We start from the raw sequence: 17401 nt of genomic DNA, 5'->3' as shown, positions 1-17401 counted from the left end.
ACTGCTGGTTAAGGTGTGGTTCTTATTCTTTGAGATGGGGGTGATGGAATAAGAGATTCTGATTCTTCCCTTATTTCTCTTTATTATAAAGGGATCAGCAACTATATTGTCTGCCTTAATGTGATAGGAGAGGAAAAGCATGCTTATATAGGTCAACAGAGTAGCCCTGTGAAGCATGTAGGTCCCAGGGATGCTGGCCCCAAATGGAGATAGGGGTCGAGAGGTGTAGATATGCTCCTCTGGAAACAGATCATTATATTCTCTCTGAAGTGAACTTAGCCCACTCAACTTTCCATAAGCAGCAGTAAGCCTAGGGGCAATAGAAAATGGAAAGACGGTCTCTGGATCTTCATCTGGAAAATGTGCTAGGGATCATATAATTCAACCCTTTTTAAAAAAGACTTTTATTGACATATTTTGTTTTCAAATTGTCTAGACAGACCAAGGATTCTTATACATTTTTTGTATCATGGTGATACTTTGACAGTCTAGTGGAGCCTACAGATCCCTTCTCAAAATATTTTAAGTACATGAAATAAAATACATAGTATTACAAGGAAACCAATTATATTGAAATAGGTATCTACATATTTTTTTTAAAAAGCAAATTCAGAGACCCTAGGTTAAGAACTCCTGGCCTAGAGTTCCATCTGTATCTTCCTTTCTCTCCCTTCCCAAAGATATACCCCTTATAAAATTTTTTTCCAAAAAAAAAAAGAAAAGAGGAAGAAGTGAAAAAAAATTCAGTGAAATTGATCCATAGATTAAAAAATTGATGTTATACAAAATGTTTCCAACTCATGGCTTCTACTGTCTCTTCAAAGGAACAGGGTGAGGCGTCGTCTTAGTTTTCTTCTTGATCAAAGTCCTAACCTCTCATTTAACATAGGAAGTCATTAAATTATACTGAGGTGAAGTGATCTACCCAAAGTCACTCAGGTAATTAAACCTGGAATGAGAAGACCTGGGTTTGAATCCTAGTGCTGCTCTTTACTACCAATGTTCCATGTTTGGTTCTAACTGTTGCTTCTTGTCCTGAATACAGGTTCCTTAGGAGACAAGTAAGATGATTTGGTACTCTGGATCTCTTTGAGGACTTGCCAGATTTTATTGTGCTCCACACAGTCAAAGACTTCAATATAGTCAATGAAGCAGAAGTAGAATTTTTCTGGAGCACTTAGCACAGTGCCTGGTACATAACTGTTGATGCTGTTTAGTCCTTTTGGTTATGTCCAACTTTTCGTGACCCCATTTAGGGTTTTCTTTGTAAAGATACTGGAGTGCTTTGCCATTTCATTCTCCAGCTCATTTTACAGGTGAGGAAACTGAGGCAAACAGGATTAATTTACTTGCCAAGGGTCACACAACTATTAAATGTCTGAGGCCAGATATGAACTCACGAAGAGGAATCTTCCTGACTCTAAGCCCTGTGCTCTACCCACTAAGCCACTTAGTTGCCCTGAACATAATAGGTGCATAATAAATGTTTATTCACACCATACAAAGGAAGTGTAGTGAGTTTCTTAGTCAACCAGATGAGATTATAGTGTGTTGGCCATTGGATGAAAGCAATGGCTGCCACACAGGAAACTTCTAGGGAAATGGCTGGCTGAAGAATCAGACACAATAGCCAGCCTTAAAGACCAAATTCTGAGAGTGGAAAAGAGAGGCAGCTATCGAGGAAGAACTCAGCTCTTAACACCACTCTTCACCTTTCTCCTTGCATCTTCCACAGAATGCAGTAAAGGAGGCAATAACTGATTCCTTCTTCTACTCCCTACCTGTGGCAATGGAATCTTTCAGACAGCCTAGAAGAGGAATTCAAGGATAAGTGTTTCCTAAACTCCAACCCTCTGTGTAGAGGATGGGGATTCCGAATTTGAAAATTTTAGTGATGTAGCTGAATTGAGTTGGTCAAGTTGAATTGAAGTAAAGAGTCCAATGAAAATTTAAGATCAATGTAAAGAAAATCTTCCCCACCTAGAATATTCTGCTCAGGAGATCACAGACAGACTGAGACCCCTACTGATAGTAGGGTGTGGGCTCTAGTTCTTTTCAAAAGGACTTAGTAGTACCCTAGGCCAATTTATCGGCTAATCCCAGAGCTTATCTCTAGATGGTGGAGACTACAACCAAGTGAAAACCAGTGAGAAGCTACATGAGTTCCACACATTTGTGCCTCTCTACTAGAGAACTCTCCTCCTCTATCGCTGTTGTTATGGGAGAGCGTGACCCAGGTTAATGGGGAAACATTTTGTTGTTATTGTTCTTGCTATACCATTTCAATAAATGTCTTTTCGTTGAACTAACTGAGCCAACTGGGTGAATAGTTGGAGGAGTGTATACCCCCAGAGTACCTTAAAACCGGAGAAATCTCTTAAAGACCCAACCTGTGAGTGCAGCTGGCTGGGGTCGGGGGGCGGGGAGTAACCCAGAGGGAATACTACACACAAAAAGTCAAATGAGGCTTAGAGAGATTGAGTAATTTATCTGAAGTCTCATAGGGAATAAGCAGTTTTGTACCCAGGTCCTCTGACTCCATAGACAGACTTCTCACTATACTACATCTTTCCAAATGTTTGAGCATCGTTTTACAGTGATAACTCCCAAATCTACACATCCAACTCTCCTGCAATTGCATCCTATATCACCAACAGCCAGCAGAACATCTCCATTTAGATAACCCACTGGCATTTCAAGCTTAGCATGTTCACAATGGCACCAAAGCAACTTCTCTTCCTAACTTCCTTATTTCTGTCAAGGGGACTATCATTCTTCTAGTTATCCAGATTTATAAGACTGTTTCAGAATCATTCTTGACATTTTCTCTCCCATGGTCTCAATAAATTGCCAAGTCTTATTGATTTTATATCTCTTGCGTCTGACCCCTTTTCCATTCCTATGGCCTCACCCTAGTTCAGGCCCATTTTGCAACTCACCAGGATTATTACAATGGCCTCCCAATAGGTCTCCTTGTTTTGAGTAGCTCTCCTCTCCAGTCCATCCTTTACACAACTGCCAAATTACTGTTCCTAAAGCTCAAGTCTGACCATTTTACTCCCCTAATCAAGAAGTTTAGGCACTTCCCTATTGCCTCTAGGGTTAAGTAGAGACTCTTCTGTTTTGGCATTTAGAGTACTTTGAAATCTAGTTCCAGTCTACATTTCCAAGTTAATTTCACAATAATCTCTCTCTCTCATTCTCTCTCTCTCTCTCTCTCTCTCTCTCTCTCTCTCTCTCTCTCTCTCTCTCTCTCCTTCCCTCTGTCTCTGTCTCTCTGTCTCTCTCTGTCTCCCTCTATCTCTGTCTCTCTGTCTCTTTCTCTCCCTGTCTCTCTCTCTCTCTTTGTCTCTCTGTCTCTGTTTCTGTCTATCTATTTACACTCTCTCTCCATTCCAGCCCAATTGGTCTGCTTGCTTTCTCTACATGTGCCATGCTAAATCCTGTCTCTGTGCCTGTGCATAAGCTATCTCTCAGCCCTAGGATGCTCTCCCTTCTCACCTCTATCTCATGAAAGCCCTAGCCCCTTTGGAGGCTCACCTGTTACATAAAGCCTTTCTAGATTCCCCCAACCAACCCTGATAATTAGTGCTCTAACCTCTTGAAATTATTTTGCACCTAATTTGTGTGAGTTATTTATATTTGTATATATGTGTATATATATGTATGTTATATTAACAACCTTTACATCTGTCATATCTCCCTCATAGAATATAAGGTCCTTAAGGGCAGGGACTGTTTCATTCTTTGTCATTACATCTCAGTACCAAGTATAGTGCCTTGCATTAGTCAGTAAGCATTTACTAAGTGACAATTCTGTACCAAGAGCTGTGCTAAATTCTGGAGACACAAAAAAGGGGAAAAACCTAGTAGCTACCCTCAAGGAGCAACAAGACCATGTTGTCTAATGGGGTAGACAACATACAAATAGTTATGTACAAACAAGTTATCCACAGAATAAATAGGAAATTATCAACAAAGGGATGGCACTAGAATTAAAACAGATTGGGAAAAGCTTCCTGTAGAAGGTGGGATTTTAATTAAGACTTGAGGGAAGCTGGGAAATCTAGGAATTAGAGATAAGGAGAGAGAGTATTCCAGGTATGGGGTCAGCCAATGAAAATGCCTAGAACTAAAAGAAGAAATATCTTGTTTGAGGAAGAGGAAGGAGGTCAGTATCATTGGATTAAAGAGATTGTGTTGGAGGTCAGAGGGTAAGAAGTATAAGTGGATTGGAAATGTAGAAGGGAATGGTTAATAAAGGGCTTTGAATGCCAAAGAATTTTATGTTTGATCTTGAAGGTGATAGGTGGCCACTGGAGTTTATTGAGTAGGGGAGGCGACATGGTCATACCTGTGCTTTAGGAAAATCACTCTGGCAGCTGAATGGAGGATTAACTTGACAGGGAGAGATCTGTGGCAGGCAGACCCACTACAGGCTGTTAGCACAGTTGAGGCATGAAGAGATGAGGTCCTGCAGTATGGCAATGGCAGTATCAGAGGAGAGAAAGGGGTATATTCAATAGATGTGGCAACTATGAAATCCTTGGCAACAGATTAGGTGGGGGAGGATGGATAATAAAGACTGAAGTAGTTGCTTAGCAAATATTTGTTGAATTGAATTTGCATCCAATAAGATGAAATTTGTTAGAGGTATGTGTTAAGTCATACACTTAAGTTCAAAATATTCACAAATATTAAGCAATTCACTTAAAAAAGGTCTGGGAATTTTGGTAATAATAAGCTCATAATGTGATAAAATATCCATGCTAATATGCTCTTAAGCTACCTAAAGAGAGATCATAGTTGGGCTATATTAAACCCTAGTGTGATCACATTAGCAATATTGAGTTCAGTTCTAGGAAATTTCCCTTTTGGAAGGACATTGGTAAGTTGAAGAACATCTAGAGGAGGGGAGAAATGACAGTAAAGGAATAGAAGTTCCTGCTACATGAATGCTAGTTAAAGAAATTAGGCCCTTTGACAGAATCCAAATTTCACAAAAAAAAAATCCCTTAGTAAGAGTTTTATTCTTCAAAGTTTGGATTCAGTCAAAGGGCCACACTTGAAGACCTAGAGGGGCACATGTGACTTCGAGGCTGCAGGTTCCCCACCCCTAGATATGAATTTATGTAAAACATATTTCCATATTAGCCATTAGAAAAAAAAACAGAAAAACAAAAGTTTTAAAAAAGAATGCTTTAATCTTCATTCAGAGTTTATCTTTTCTCTTTCTGGAGATGGATGGCATCTTTTATCCTGGGTCCTTTGGAACTGTCTTGGATCATTGTCTTGATCACAGCAGCTAAGTCTTTCACAGCTAATGATCATTATAATATTGCTGTTGCTGTGTACAATGTTCTATTCACTTCACTTTGCATCACTTCACATAAGTCTTTCCAGGTTGTTCTGAAGCTATCCGGCCTGTCATTTCTTACAGCGCAATAGTATTCCATCACAATCATATATCACAGCTTGTTCAGCCATTCCCCAATTAATGAGCATCTCCTCAATTTCTAATCTATTACTACCACTAAAAGAGCAGCCATAAATATTTTTGGACATATAGGTCCTTTCCCTTTTCTTTGATCTCTTTGGGATATAGATGTAGCAGTGATATTGCTGGGTCAAAGTGTAGCCCTTTGAGCATAGTTCCAAATTGTTCTCCAGAATGGTTGGACCAGTTCACAACTCTGCCAACAATGCATTAACATCCCAGTTTTTCCATATCCTCTCCAGCATTTGTCATTTTCCTTTTCTGTCATGTTACTAATCAGATAGATGTGAGATGGTATCTCAGAGTTATTCTAATTTGCATTTCTCTAATCAATAGTGATTTACAATATTTTGTCATGTAACTACTGATGGCTTCAATTTCTTCTTCTGAAAACTGCCTGTTCATATCTTTTGACCATTAATCAACAGAACAATGACTCATTTTTTATAAAATTGTTCAGTTGTCTTGGGCTGGAAGAATGTTTCACTGTGACTTTTTTTTTTGCCTCTGCCACTCTAGAATTCAATTTGAGGTATTATTTTAAAGTTGTTTGAAGGGGAATATTGGTAGAGTTCAGCCAAGAGCTTTCTCTGCCCTATCTTGGTTCTACCACTGGAAGTCCTCCAGGATTGGTTTTGCTTCCAAAGCTTTTCTTTCCCACAACAAGGAAGTGGCCATCCCAGGACACATTGTTAGAATGAATTTGGATCCCAAACAAGCATGAGCAGATGCTTTGAGATCATTTTTCAATCAGCCCTAGCATGACAGAAACTGTCTTTGGAAGGCACAGGCTACATCTGGAGTCTGCTTATGACTCCTGCCAGACTGAACCTCCAAGAACTGTGGGTACTGCTTGGTTATGCCACCCTGGCATAGTAGAGCCAGATCCTAAGCCTTGGACTTGGCTTTAGCATCATTAACTCATTGGCAGCTAAGGAAGGTTGCAGTTTTCCATATGGAATGAACTTTGTAAATTTGGAACCCACTGAATCAGAAGGAACTAAAAGGACCACAAATAAATTATATTGTTTACTCGTCATTACAGACCATCCACTTTTAAATTATGTACATTTTTGGTGGCTTACCAGACAACTTAGTCAGAAAACATTACTCACAATGCCCTAGACATGAAAAGTTTTAATAGTGGGAGCCAACATAAACATGAAACCTGTAAGTCTTTTCTGTCACATCTGTTGTTTAGCAGCAGGACCAAAAACCACTTGGAACGAGCCTTGGTCACCCCAAAGTTTCTAGTTCCAGACCACTAACCCTTTCTTGTGGTACCATATTGCTCCACCATTTGATTAATAAATCATTCTATTCTCCCTTCCAGCAGTGTGTTGCATATGTTGCACTTAGCAAGTATGTTATACTTAGCAAGGGGATTTGATTGGAAGAATCTGTATCTACCAGGAAGTCCCAGGCCTCTTGGGAACCATTCATTCATTCATTTACTCACTCACATATTTATTCAGCACCTAACACAAAGCATAATGCCTAGAACATAGCAAGTGCTTAATAAATGCTTATTTCCTTCTTTCCCATTATATGTCAAGCACTGTGTTAGGTGCTAGGGTTACAAATAGAAACAAAACAGTCGCTATCGCTACAGAACTAATATTATCCTGAAGAAAGGACTACTACCAGGGGTTGGGAACCTGCAGCACAAGGCCATATGTGGCCTTTTGACCGAGTCCAAGTTTTACAGAACAAATCCTTTCATTAAGGGTATTTGTTCTGTGAAGTTTGGATTCAGTCAAAGGGCCACACTTGAGGACCTAGAGGGCTACATATGGCCTTGAGGCCTCAGGCTCTCCACTCCTGGTCTACACCAGTGTAAGCTTAAAATACTGTGTGTTTCTCTTCACAGGAGAACTTCAAGCCAAAAGCTGGATGACCACATGACAAATATACTATGTAGATGGGATTTTTTTTTTTTTCAGATATGGGTTGGATAACACATTCTGAAATTCCTTGCAACTGAGATACTGGGATTCTGTATTTCTCTACATGTGGTTACTCAGGTGAATAGATACTTCAATCAACATTGTAGCAGGGCAGATATACCCACTTCTGCATTCTAGTGTAATTAATTCACTGACACTTAGGAATCTAGCTCCAGGTAGCTAGTCTGAAAACATAGTAATTTCTTCTTTTCTGCCCCAAGAGACATACCTAAAAGGTCATCCAGTTATTAATATCCCTGCTCTACATTCTCTTTTCTTACCTGTATGGGGGCTACAGTCAGAAAAGGCCAAAAATGTTAGCTTCCACAGCAGTCCTGAGTTTACATCCATAAATCCCTCCTCATTTGCCAGTAGATAGTCCAAATCAGGTTCTCCTCCCTTGTTACTGCCCAGTCACGTCCTCAACTAGTGACACTGGTACAATCCATGACAACGTGCTTAAAACTGTTTCTGATTTGTGTTTGGGTATAATCCAAAGCCAAATTTAAAATGAGTTTAGATGCTTCTGTGTAAGTTTCCAACTGAATAAATTCTACTTAGAGGCAGTTGCATTATAGTCTTCTGATCCTGAAGATCGTAGCTTTATGACTAACAGTAATGGCCAGAACAGCAGTGGTAGAAGACAAGAAAGAAAAGGAGAAAAAAAGACAGGCTAATAAGCATGTTTCTTCCCTGCCCTCCCCCTCCTTTCACCCTTCCCCCCACTGTCTTAATTAGAAAAGTCTCACAGTGATGCTTTATCCTTCCCTCTTCATTTCTTTCTTCCAAACCTTTTAAATTCTGCAGAGACAGGGATGATTGTATCTGTTACATAAATGAAATCAAAACAAAAATGCAGATTGAACTGGCAGCTCCTTAATACAAATTATCCTAACAGTAGATGGCCTTAAGAACAGTAAGTGAATAACAATTGAAGGCTATATTCTGAGGGAGGGGCAGGAAGTAAAGCTAGAAGACAAAAATATAGTTAATTAAGCTTTCCCCTGCAAAGGAAATAGAATTTGTTTTTGAGTTTCAATGACTAAAATTCAACATAACTTGAATGTTTCACTGAGCACTTCTTAGTTACTGGAAGGCAAGGAGTGCCTCAACACTTCCATTTTATACATGAAGAGTTGAGTGACTTGTGCACAATCATATAACTAACCAGTAGTAGAGCTGGGGCTTGAGCCCAGGTTTTCGGACTGTAAGCTCTTTCTCCTATATTACATTGCTGGTCTCTATTTAATATATGAAAATAGAATAATTTTTCTGTTCCCAAGGATTTTGAAGTTTTAAATTTTATATTTTGCAAAAGACATTGGTGGTACAATGGCACCAACATTTTCTTGAAGGCTGTTTTCCCTCTGCTAATTCATCTAGCCAAACATCTTCATTTTATTCTTGAAAAAGGTTTAAAATTTTCCGAAACTGAAGTTGTCTGTCTTTTCTGATCTCTATCTCTTATTTTAAGAATTCTCCCCTAGCCAGAGTTATTCAAGTTACGTCCTCCAATTCATCTTTATTTCTTATGGTATAATGTTTTCTATTTAGATTCTATGTTTCTTTTGAGCTTATTGTCACAGATGGCATAATATTGGTCTGGATCTAATTTCTGCCAAATTGCTTTCCAATTTTCCCAATAATTCTTGTCAAAAAGACAATATTTCCCCCAATATTTTATGTTCTTAGGTTTATGAAACTCTGTACAACAGTCTTCCTTTTCAGAGGAGGAAACTGAGACTCAGAGGTTAAGTAACTTGCCCAAGTCACACAGTGTGAATAGAACAGTCAAGGTTTAAAAACCAGGTTCTCCCATTCCAAACCCAGTTATCCTTTCTGCTGGACCACATTGCCTTTCCTTCATCAACACTCTTTATGAATTTCTCAGTCATCACAACCATTTTTTGTTTCAGCTTAATTTTTGAATTGACAGCTATAAAATATTAAGTGAGATTGCTGCAACTTAACATAGGTACCATGGTTTTATTCCCTGGGTCCTATGAGTGGAATTATACAATGAAAGTTTTCTCTCTGGGTTATAAGCAATAAGCCAGGAGCAGCAGTCACAGAATAAGACTTAATTTCCTACCCTTTCATGGCAAAATGATTACTCTAGAGACCGACAGAGGCATAAAATAAAAAATGATTGACCTAAGCAGTTTGAAGGGAACTGAGAAAATGGCAAAAACCAATGTAAAAGATAGGAACACTTTCCATATCTCATTACAAATTCAAAATTTCAGCTTGAGTTATTGATGCTGACTGTCAAAAATCACAACAGCCCTTCTCTACACCCAAATTAAAAGATGATGAAAGCACAGCCCCAAGGCCCCCTTAGCTCAACATAGTTTCATTAAACAGGACATAATAATAGAGCATAAAAAAAACCTAATACTTTGACCTACCAGTTCAGCCCCAAAACATCTCACAAAATTGATAGACTATTTGCAGGTGCTCCTGTCAGAAAACCACCAAATTAGCAGAAAATGCCTGACCACAGAGATCTTGCTTCATAAGGCAGTCAATCTTTCAGCTATGAAACCAGAATGAAATGATCAGCCCAGACTTATTATCAAAATCAGATTCAACCCCTTTGTTCCAGGCAGCAGGTCCTTAGGCACACGTCACTCAACATGTTGTAATAGCTCACATTTAATGGAGAATTTATAAAGAATAAAAGAGAGACACACAGAGACGAAAAAATGCCAGCCTGTATGAAACAGGTAAAGCACATCACCGAACTGATGTAAGGACAGGATCCTTTGAAGCTGGAGAAAATGACAAGCTCATTAACACTAAAAAGACTCAAATGCAGGCAACATAACTAGGCCACAATAATTGGGAAAATGCAAAGAGAAAACACAGCAAAGTATTTAGCTGAGTGACACAAAAAAGGCGAAATCCTCCATAATTTGCTACATCATAATGATCAAACCTTTCCAGGCACCTCAGGAACGGAAGCTCTCATAGCAGCAGAAAGGTTGAGGGCTTGTCTAGTTTCTATCCAGAGCAGAACATCATAGACTCCTGAAAAGAAAACTGAAATGGCTCATAAAGAAATGACTGAAGAGCAAGCTGGTTTGTGTTTTGCTTCGTCTTTTCCCAGAGATATTGCAGTCTGAAGACCTGCATCTGAGTCCTGCTCTGCCAATTACTACTCTATGGTTGTGGGTTAGATATTTTGGTTCTTTGAGTCTCGGTTTCCTTATCTGGAAAAAAAGGTGAGGATGAAATAATACTTTTGCACTGTCTATCTCATGTGGCTGTTATGGAAAACTGTAAAGCACCATATAAATGTGAGCTATGAGTAATAATGTAGTGGAGGTCATTTTGCCCCCTCTCCTCTGCAGAGCATCCTAGAATAAATACTCTTAATAGTTCTCATAAACTCTGTGGGAGCTTTAGAGGATCACCTGGCTCTATGTGACCGTCATTAAGGGGCTTGCTATTGAGAGTACATTTGTTTGTCCCCAAACTCTGTAAAACAAAGATTTCTAAACCCAACCTAAAATCACTTATTTAAAAAAATAATAATTAAAATCTTTTAGAAAGATTTCCCACACTGGTTGATTTCTGGATGAGGAAGCAGAAAAGGAGAAAAATATTTGTCTTAATATAATAATTAGTTCTTAATATGAGAGAAATAATCATTTCTTTCATCTATGACTGAGATGTAATGTGGGGCAGTAGAAAAAACACTACACTTAGAGTCAGGGGATATGGATTCAATTATCTCTGTGTGATTTTAGTAAATCACTTCTCATCTTTGGGCCTCAGTTTCTTCCCCTGACTCTAAGTATAGTGTCCAGAAATCAACCAGTGTGGGAAATCTTCCTAAAAGATTTACCCAGCCATGATGGCTGAGATCTAATCAAAGGCAATAAAAGAAATTCTAAGTTTAGACTAATGGATGCATTCCTGCTCATTGTGTTTGCTCAGACAGTTCTGGGAAAGTGTGGATCCTCCCTTTTATCAGACAGGTGATACAGAAATTGATAAGTCCAAGATTTGGGTGATCAAAGTCACATACTTCAAGAGCCTCATTGTAATATAGCACAGCCTCTCATTGTAATATTCATTTTCTCACTGTTTCACCAATCAGAGTTGATTGTCATCCTCAGGAACACATGTTCTTCCAAGGGCATATAAACTGTGAGCCCACCACCATGAGGGACCTTTAGTCTAGGAGAGAGATGGTCAAATTACCATTCTTTTATTAAAATGCTGGCATTATTAATAAAATTATTAAATTACCCAGAAATGATGTCTCTTGAACCTTTTTAAATGTCACAGAGATGCTCTACCTTACCTTATCTTTACATCCATGTGTGTCTTGTACTCTATACTTCTCATTCTATTTTGAGTTGTGTTGAGATGCTTTATTCTTCTTTGCATTCACCCTAATAACTTGTAGGCACTTATTCTACAATGATAGATACCTCTTTCTCCTATTCTATTTTGTTTCTGGTCATATAAATAAAAAGAGAGAGGGGCATACTTGAGAGATGAAAAAAGATATGTACTAAAAAATTAGATTAGGAGCAATCTATTCACCTCTTAACTGAGTGTTTCTTCTTTTGATGCATACATCCATAATGTTTTTATTGGATCACACACACACACATATATATATATATATATATATATATTATGTATATGCATAAAATATAAGTTATATGTCAAGTACACATACATTATATTATATGTAACATATATTATGCACATGTATAATATATACACATATCCTATAATATTTTTATGCATCTCTAGTGCATCTTAATACATGAAAAATATGAAACAAAAAATAAACCATTTCTTTGAATTTTAGAGATTTTTGACAGCAAGATTAAAAATTCATACTACAAGGAATAATAAACTTTCCAGACAAATTCAGATGGATTTTTTAGTTAGATATTTCATTGACGTGTTGAACTTAGGAGAGGGGTGTTTCATGCAGATTTTCATGTAAGTGTTTATGAACTGAATCTTTGATTCGAAAATATCACCTTGAGGATCTCAAATAGCTTGGTGTTTTAATATATTCCATAATCTAGAAAAGATAGGTGGTGTGACCTTGTACAAGACATTTAACCTCTCTAGGACTCAATTTTCTCATATGGAAAATAAGGGGAAGTGGTCAAAGCACCTGAACAAACAGTTTTCAAAAGAAGATTTTTAAACTATAAATGTTGCATGATCCAAGTCACCAATCTAAGAGGCATGATGACTAAAATCACACTGAGGTTTCACTTTGTAAAAACAAGTTTCATAAAACTAAAATATTAGTAGAAAATGGGTATCATTTTGTTCTGTTTGCCTCAATTTCCTTATCTATAAAATGAGCTGGACAAGGAATGGCAAACCATTCTAATATCTTTACCAAGAAAATCCCAAATGGGTTCAAAAAGAATCAAACACAACTGAAATGACTCAACAACAAGCCCTAAATAATTTTTAAGAGTATAAAGGGGTCCCAAGATGAAGGCGTCTGCAAAATACTGCTGTAGACAATAGCCAGCAACCTGAGTTTTTGACAATATCTGGAAATTTTCTTTGATGTTGCTGTAAAACTCAGCATTCCTTTCCTTGTGAAAGGGGATACACGTCAAATAATCAAGGCAACAGCACTGGCCTATGACTCACTTTTCTACACTTAGAAGCAATGTGATGTGACATAGGGGAAAAGCACCAAATTTGAAATCAAGAGACCTGGGTTCAAATCCTTTCTCTGATACTCACTAGGTAGAAACCCTGAGGCAACTTGTATAATTTCAATGAGTCTTAGTTTCATCATTTGTGAAATGGGAATAATGATGCATGCATTACGGTTATAGGGTTATTGAGAAGAAAGTACTTGCTAAGCTTTAAAACATTATATAAATGTAAGTTATTTCCAGAAAAAAAAGGGCCTTGATCTTCTCTCTCGGTAACCTGTTTCTGGTGTTCCTTTAGGCTACATATATTCTAAAAAGATGTCCTGAGGCATTTTGTGATCCCAAGTACACAGGAAAGATCAGTTTTACTAAGCTTCCCACATCTTCCCCTGTACCTGAAGACCAACAGATGGTTTCCAAAGTACAGGTTTCTGATAAAACATAAGAACTTTTAAAGGTTGCTCACTATTTTCTTCCTACATTAAAAGAATTTTGACATAACAAGGCCACCTCTTACCTCTGAAATGGTTGGCTTAAATGCTGAATTGCTCCCACAGAAACATTTACTACTGGTTTAACTCTTAGTGACCCAGAAAACCTTAGAAGACTTTGGCTCTCTGCATATCTGCTAGATGTTTCTCAGCTAAAAGCAGATCATTTCTATATGTCTTTGACTCACCTGATAACATTGTATTTCAGAAGGTATAGGACATGATAAAGGGAATGGCCCTCCTGGACCTGATTCTAACAAAGAAAGAAGACCTGATTTCATGAAGTGGAAATGACAGTAATCTTGGGAGGAAGGGGCAATGGCCATGACCCAGCCATCTTAGAATTCCTAGTCTTATCTATTCTCTAGGCTTTGGTAGGGTGTATTTCAAAAAGTTAAAAGAAAGGATAGATAGGTTCCTGGGGTCTTAAGAACAGTTGGCTCTGGAGGGATATGAAGTACTTAAGAATGAAATCCTAATAACAAAATCACAACAATGAGGAAGAAAAGTGTGACCTGTCTAAAGGTCCCAATGGGACTGCACAGGTTGCTCATTAATGAGCTCAAAGTTAACATAAATGGATCTAAAAGATAGATTAAAGAGGGTGTAATTGTGGACAATTACAAAACAGTGGCCCAAAATAAATGGAGACTGTAAAACTTAAACTGAGGATGACAAAAAGAGGTTTTGTTAAAGTTGTGTTGGGGGCAAGAGCTATTTTAAGGAATTGAAAATCCATACTTGAGAAGGATAAGAAATTAATGGATGACAGAGAAGGCAGAATAATTCAATGTCTATTTTGGTTCCATTTTCTCTATCAAGGAGAACAATCTTCAGAAGAAGAAAGCAAAAATGGTCATCAGAAAAGTGAGGAGCTGTCCTCAACGAAGGCAAATCACTTGGGTTAGAAAAAATGACATCAATGAGACAACACACCAAAACTTAATGAATGCAGTGAAAGCAGTTCTTAGGGGAAGTTTTATATCTCTAAATGCTTACATGAATAAAATAGAGACACAAGAGATTAATGAATAAGGCATGCAAATAAAAAAGCTAGAAAAAGAACAAATTAAACATCTACAATTAAATGACACAATAGAAATTCTAAAAACCAAAGGAGAAATTAAGAAAATTGAAATTAAGAAAACGATTGAAATAATAAATAAAACTAAGAGCTGGTTTTATGAAAAAACAAAATAGATAAACCTTTGGTCAATTTGACTAAAAAGAAAGAAAGAAGAAAACCAAATTACCAGCATCAAAAATGAAAAGGGTGAATTCACCACCCATGAAGAGGAAATCAAAGCAATAATTAGGAGCTATTTTGCCCAACTGTATGTCAATAAATTTGACAATCTTAGTGAAATGGATGAATATTTACAAAAATATAAATTTCCCAGATTAATGGAAGAGGAAATAAAATACTTAAATAACCCAATTTCAGAAAAAGAAATTGAACAAGCCTTCAATGAACTCCCTAGGAAAAAATCTCCAGGGCCAGATGGATTTACAAGTGAATTCTATCAAACATTTAAAGAACAATTAATTCCAATATTATATAAACTATTTGGGAAAATACACAAAGAAGGAGTCCTACCAAATTCTTTTTATGATACAAATATGGCACTGATACCTCAATCAAGAAGAGCTAAAACAGAGAAAGAAAAGTATAGACCAATTTCCCTAATAAATATAGATGCAAAAATTTTAACAAAATTTTAGCAAAGAAATTATAGCAACTTATCTTGAGGATAATACACTATAACCAGGTAAGATTTATACCAAGAATGCAGGGCTGGTTCAATATTAGGAAAACTATTGGCATAACTGACCATATGAACAACAAAACTAACAGAAATCACATGATTATCTCAATAGTTGCAGAAAAAGCATTTGACAAAATAAAACACCCATTCCTATTAAAAACACTAGAGAGCATAGGAATAAATGGAGTCTTCCTTATAATGATAGGAAGCATCTATCTAAAACCATCAGCAAGCATTATATATAATGGGGATAAGATAGAAGCATTTACAATAAGATCAGGGGTGACACACAGATGTCCATTATCACCATTGTTATTCAAAATTGTACTAGAAACGTTAGCTTTAGCAATAAGAGAAGAAAAAGAAATTGAAGGAATCAGAATAGGCAAAGAAGAAATAAAGCTATCACTGCCAATGATATGGCAGTACACTTAGAGAATCTTAGAGAATCAAGTAAAAAATTACTTGAAATACTAAAAAAATTTAGCAAAGTTGCAGGATATAAAATAAACCCACATAAATCATCTGCATTTCGATATATTACCAATAAAGCCCAACAGCAAGAAATAGAAAGAGAAATTGCATTTAAAGTTACGGCAGACATTATAAAATATGTGGGAGTCTACTTGCCCAAGAATTATATGAACACAATTACAAAACATTTTTCACACAAATAAAGTCAGACCTAAACAATTGGAAAAATATCAATTGCTCATGGGTAGGCTGAGGCAATATAATAAAAATGACAGTTCTACCTAAATTAACTTACTTATTCAGTGCCATACCAATCAGACTACCAAAAATAATTTTATAGAGTTAGAAAAATAACAAAATTCATTTGGAAAAACACAAGGTCAAGAATATAAAGGGAATTGATGAAAAAAATGCAAAAGAAGGTGGCCTGTCTGTACCAGATCTAAAACTATATTATAAAGCAGCAATCATCAAAACTATTTGGTACTGGCTAAGAAATAGAGTATTGGAGCAGTGGAATAGGTTAGGTACGCAAGACACAGTAGTCAATGACTGTTTGATCTACTGTTTGATAAACCGAAAGACTCCAGCTCCTGGGGTAAGAACTGACCATTTAATGAAAACTGGAAAATAGTATCGCAGAAACTAGGCATACACCATAGACCATCTTACACCACAGAACAAGATAAGGTCAAAATGGGTACTTGATTTGGACATAAAAGGTGATACCATAAGGAAATTCGGAATCCTGGCCATTCCTCAAAACTCAGCTCAAGGACCACTTCTTCTATGCTTAGTATTGATGGATAAAATCATGATATAACATATTTGTAAAGATTTTAAATATATATTATTATGTTATATATACTATATGTAATAATATTATAAATATTATACATGTATTTCTCATACAGTTCCTCAAGTGAGTCTTATAACTATCTAGTCAGCCAATTTTATTCCTGTTTTACAAATGAAAACAGCTAACATGTATTCAACTCTGAAGTTTGCAAGGTATTTTACATGCACTCTCTCATTTGAATCTCTAAACAGTCTTCTGAAGCAGGTATTGCATGTATTATTATCACTATTTTACAGATGAGGAAAATCACCTTTGAGAACTGCTCATGGTGACACAGCTACTAAGTATCAGAGACAAGATTCAAACCTTGGGCCGCCTGTCTCTGCATCCAGTTCTCTTTCCATTACACCACATTGCCTCTCTAATGAGGAAAATAAATTCTGTGCCACCCTTAATGAGGCTGAATAGAGCTCGGGAGGCGATTGGCCTAGGAGTCCCCAGAGCATGAGCATGAGCATATTCTGTCTCCAAGCCAAGTGGAAGGGCATGAAGACAGTACTATTCAAGCTTGCCAGTTGTTTCACCCACTTTTTAGTAAATGGCTCTCATGATCCAGTTTGTTTCTGCATATTGGACTTGGAGGTGGTTAAGATCCGGGTTCAAAACTCAATTTAACGACCCCATTTTCAATAAACTTGAGAATATAAATTACTTGGGAGATAAGTGTGTGGGAGCCAGTTCATGCTGGTTCACAAGAGCCAATTGTTAAAC

Source organism: Phascolarctos cinereus, unplaced genomic scaffold (genome assembly GCF_003287225.1).
Source record: "Phascolarctos cinereus isolate Bilbo 61053 unplaced genomic scaffold, phaCin_HiC Scaffold_726;HRSCAF=1367, whole genome shotgun sequence".
Taxonomy (NCBI): domain Eukaryota; kingdom Metazoa; phylum Chordata; class Mammalia; order Diprotodontia; family Phascolarctidae; genus Phascolarctos; species Phascolarctos cinereus.
Note: the sequence above shows the minus strand (reverse complement) of the source record.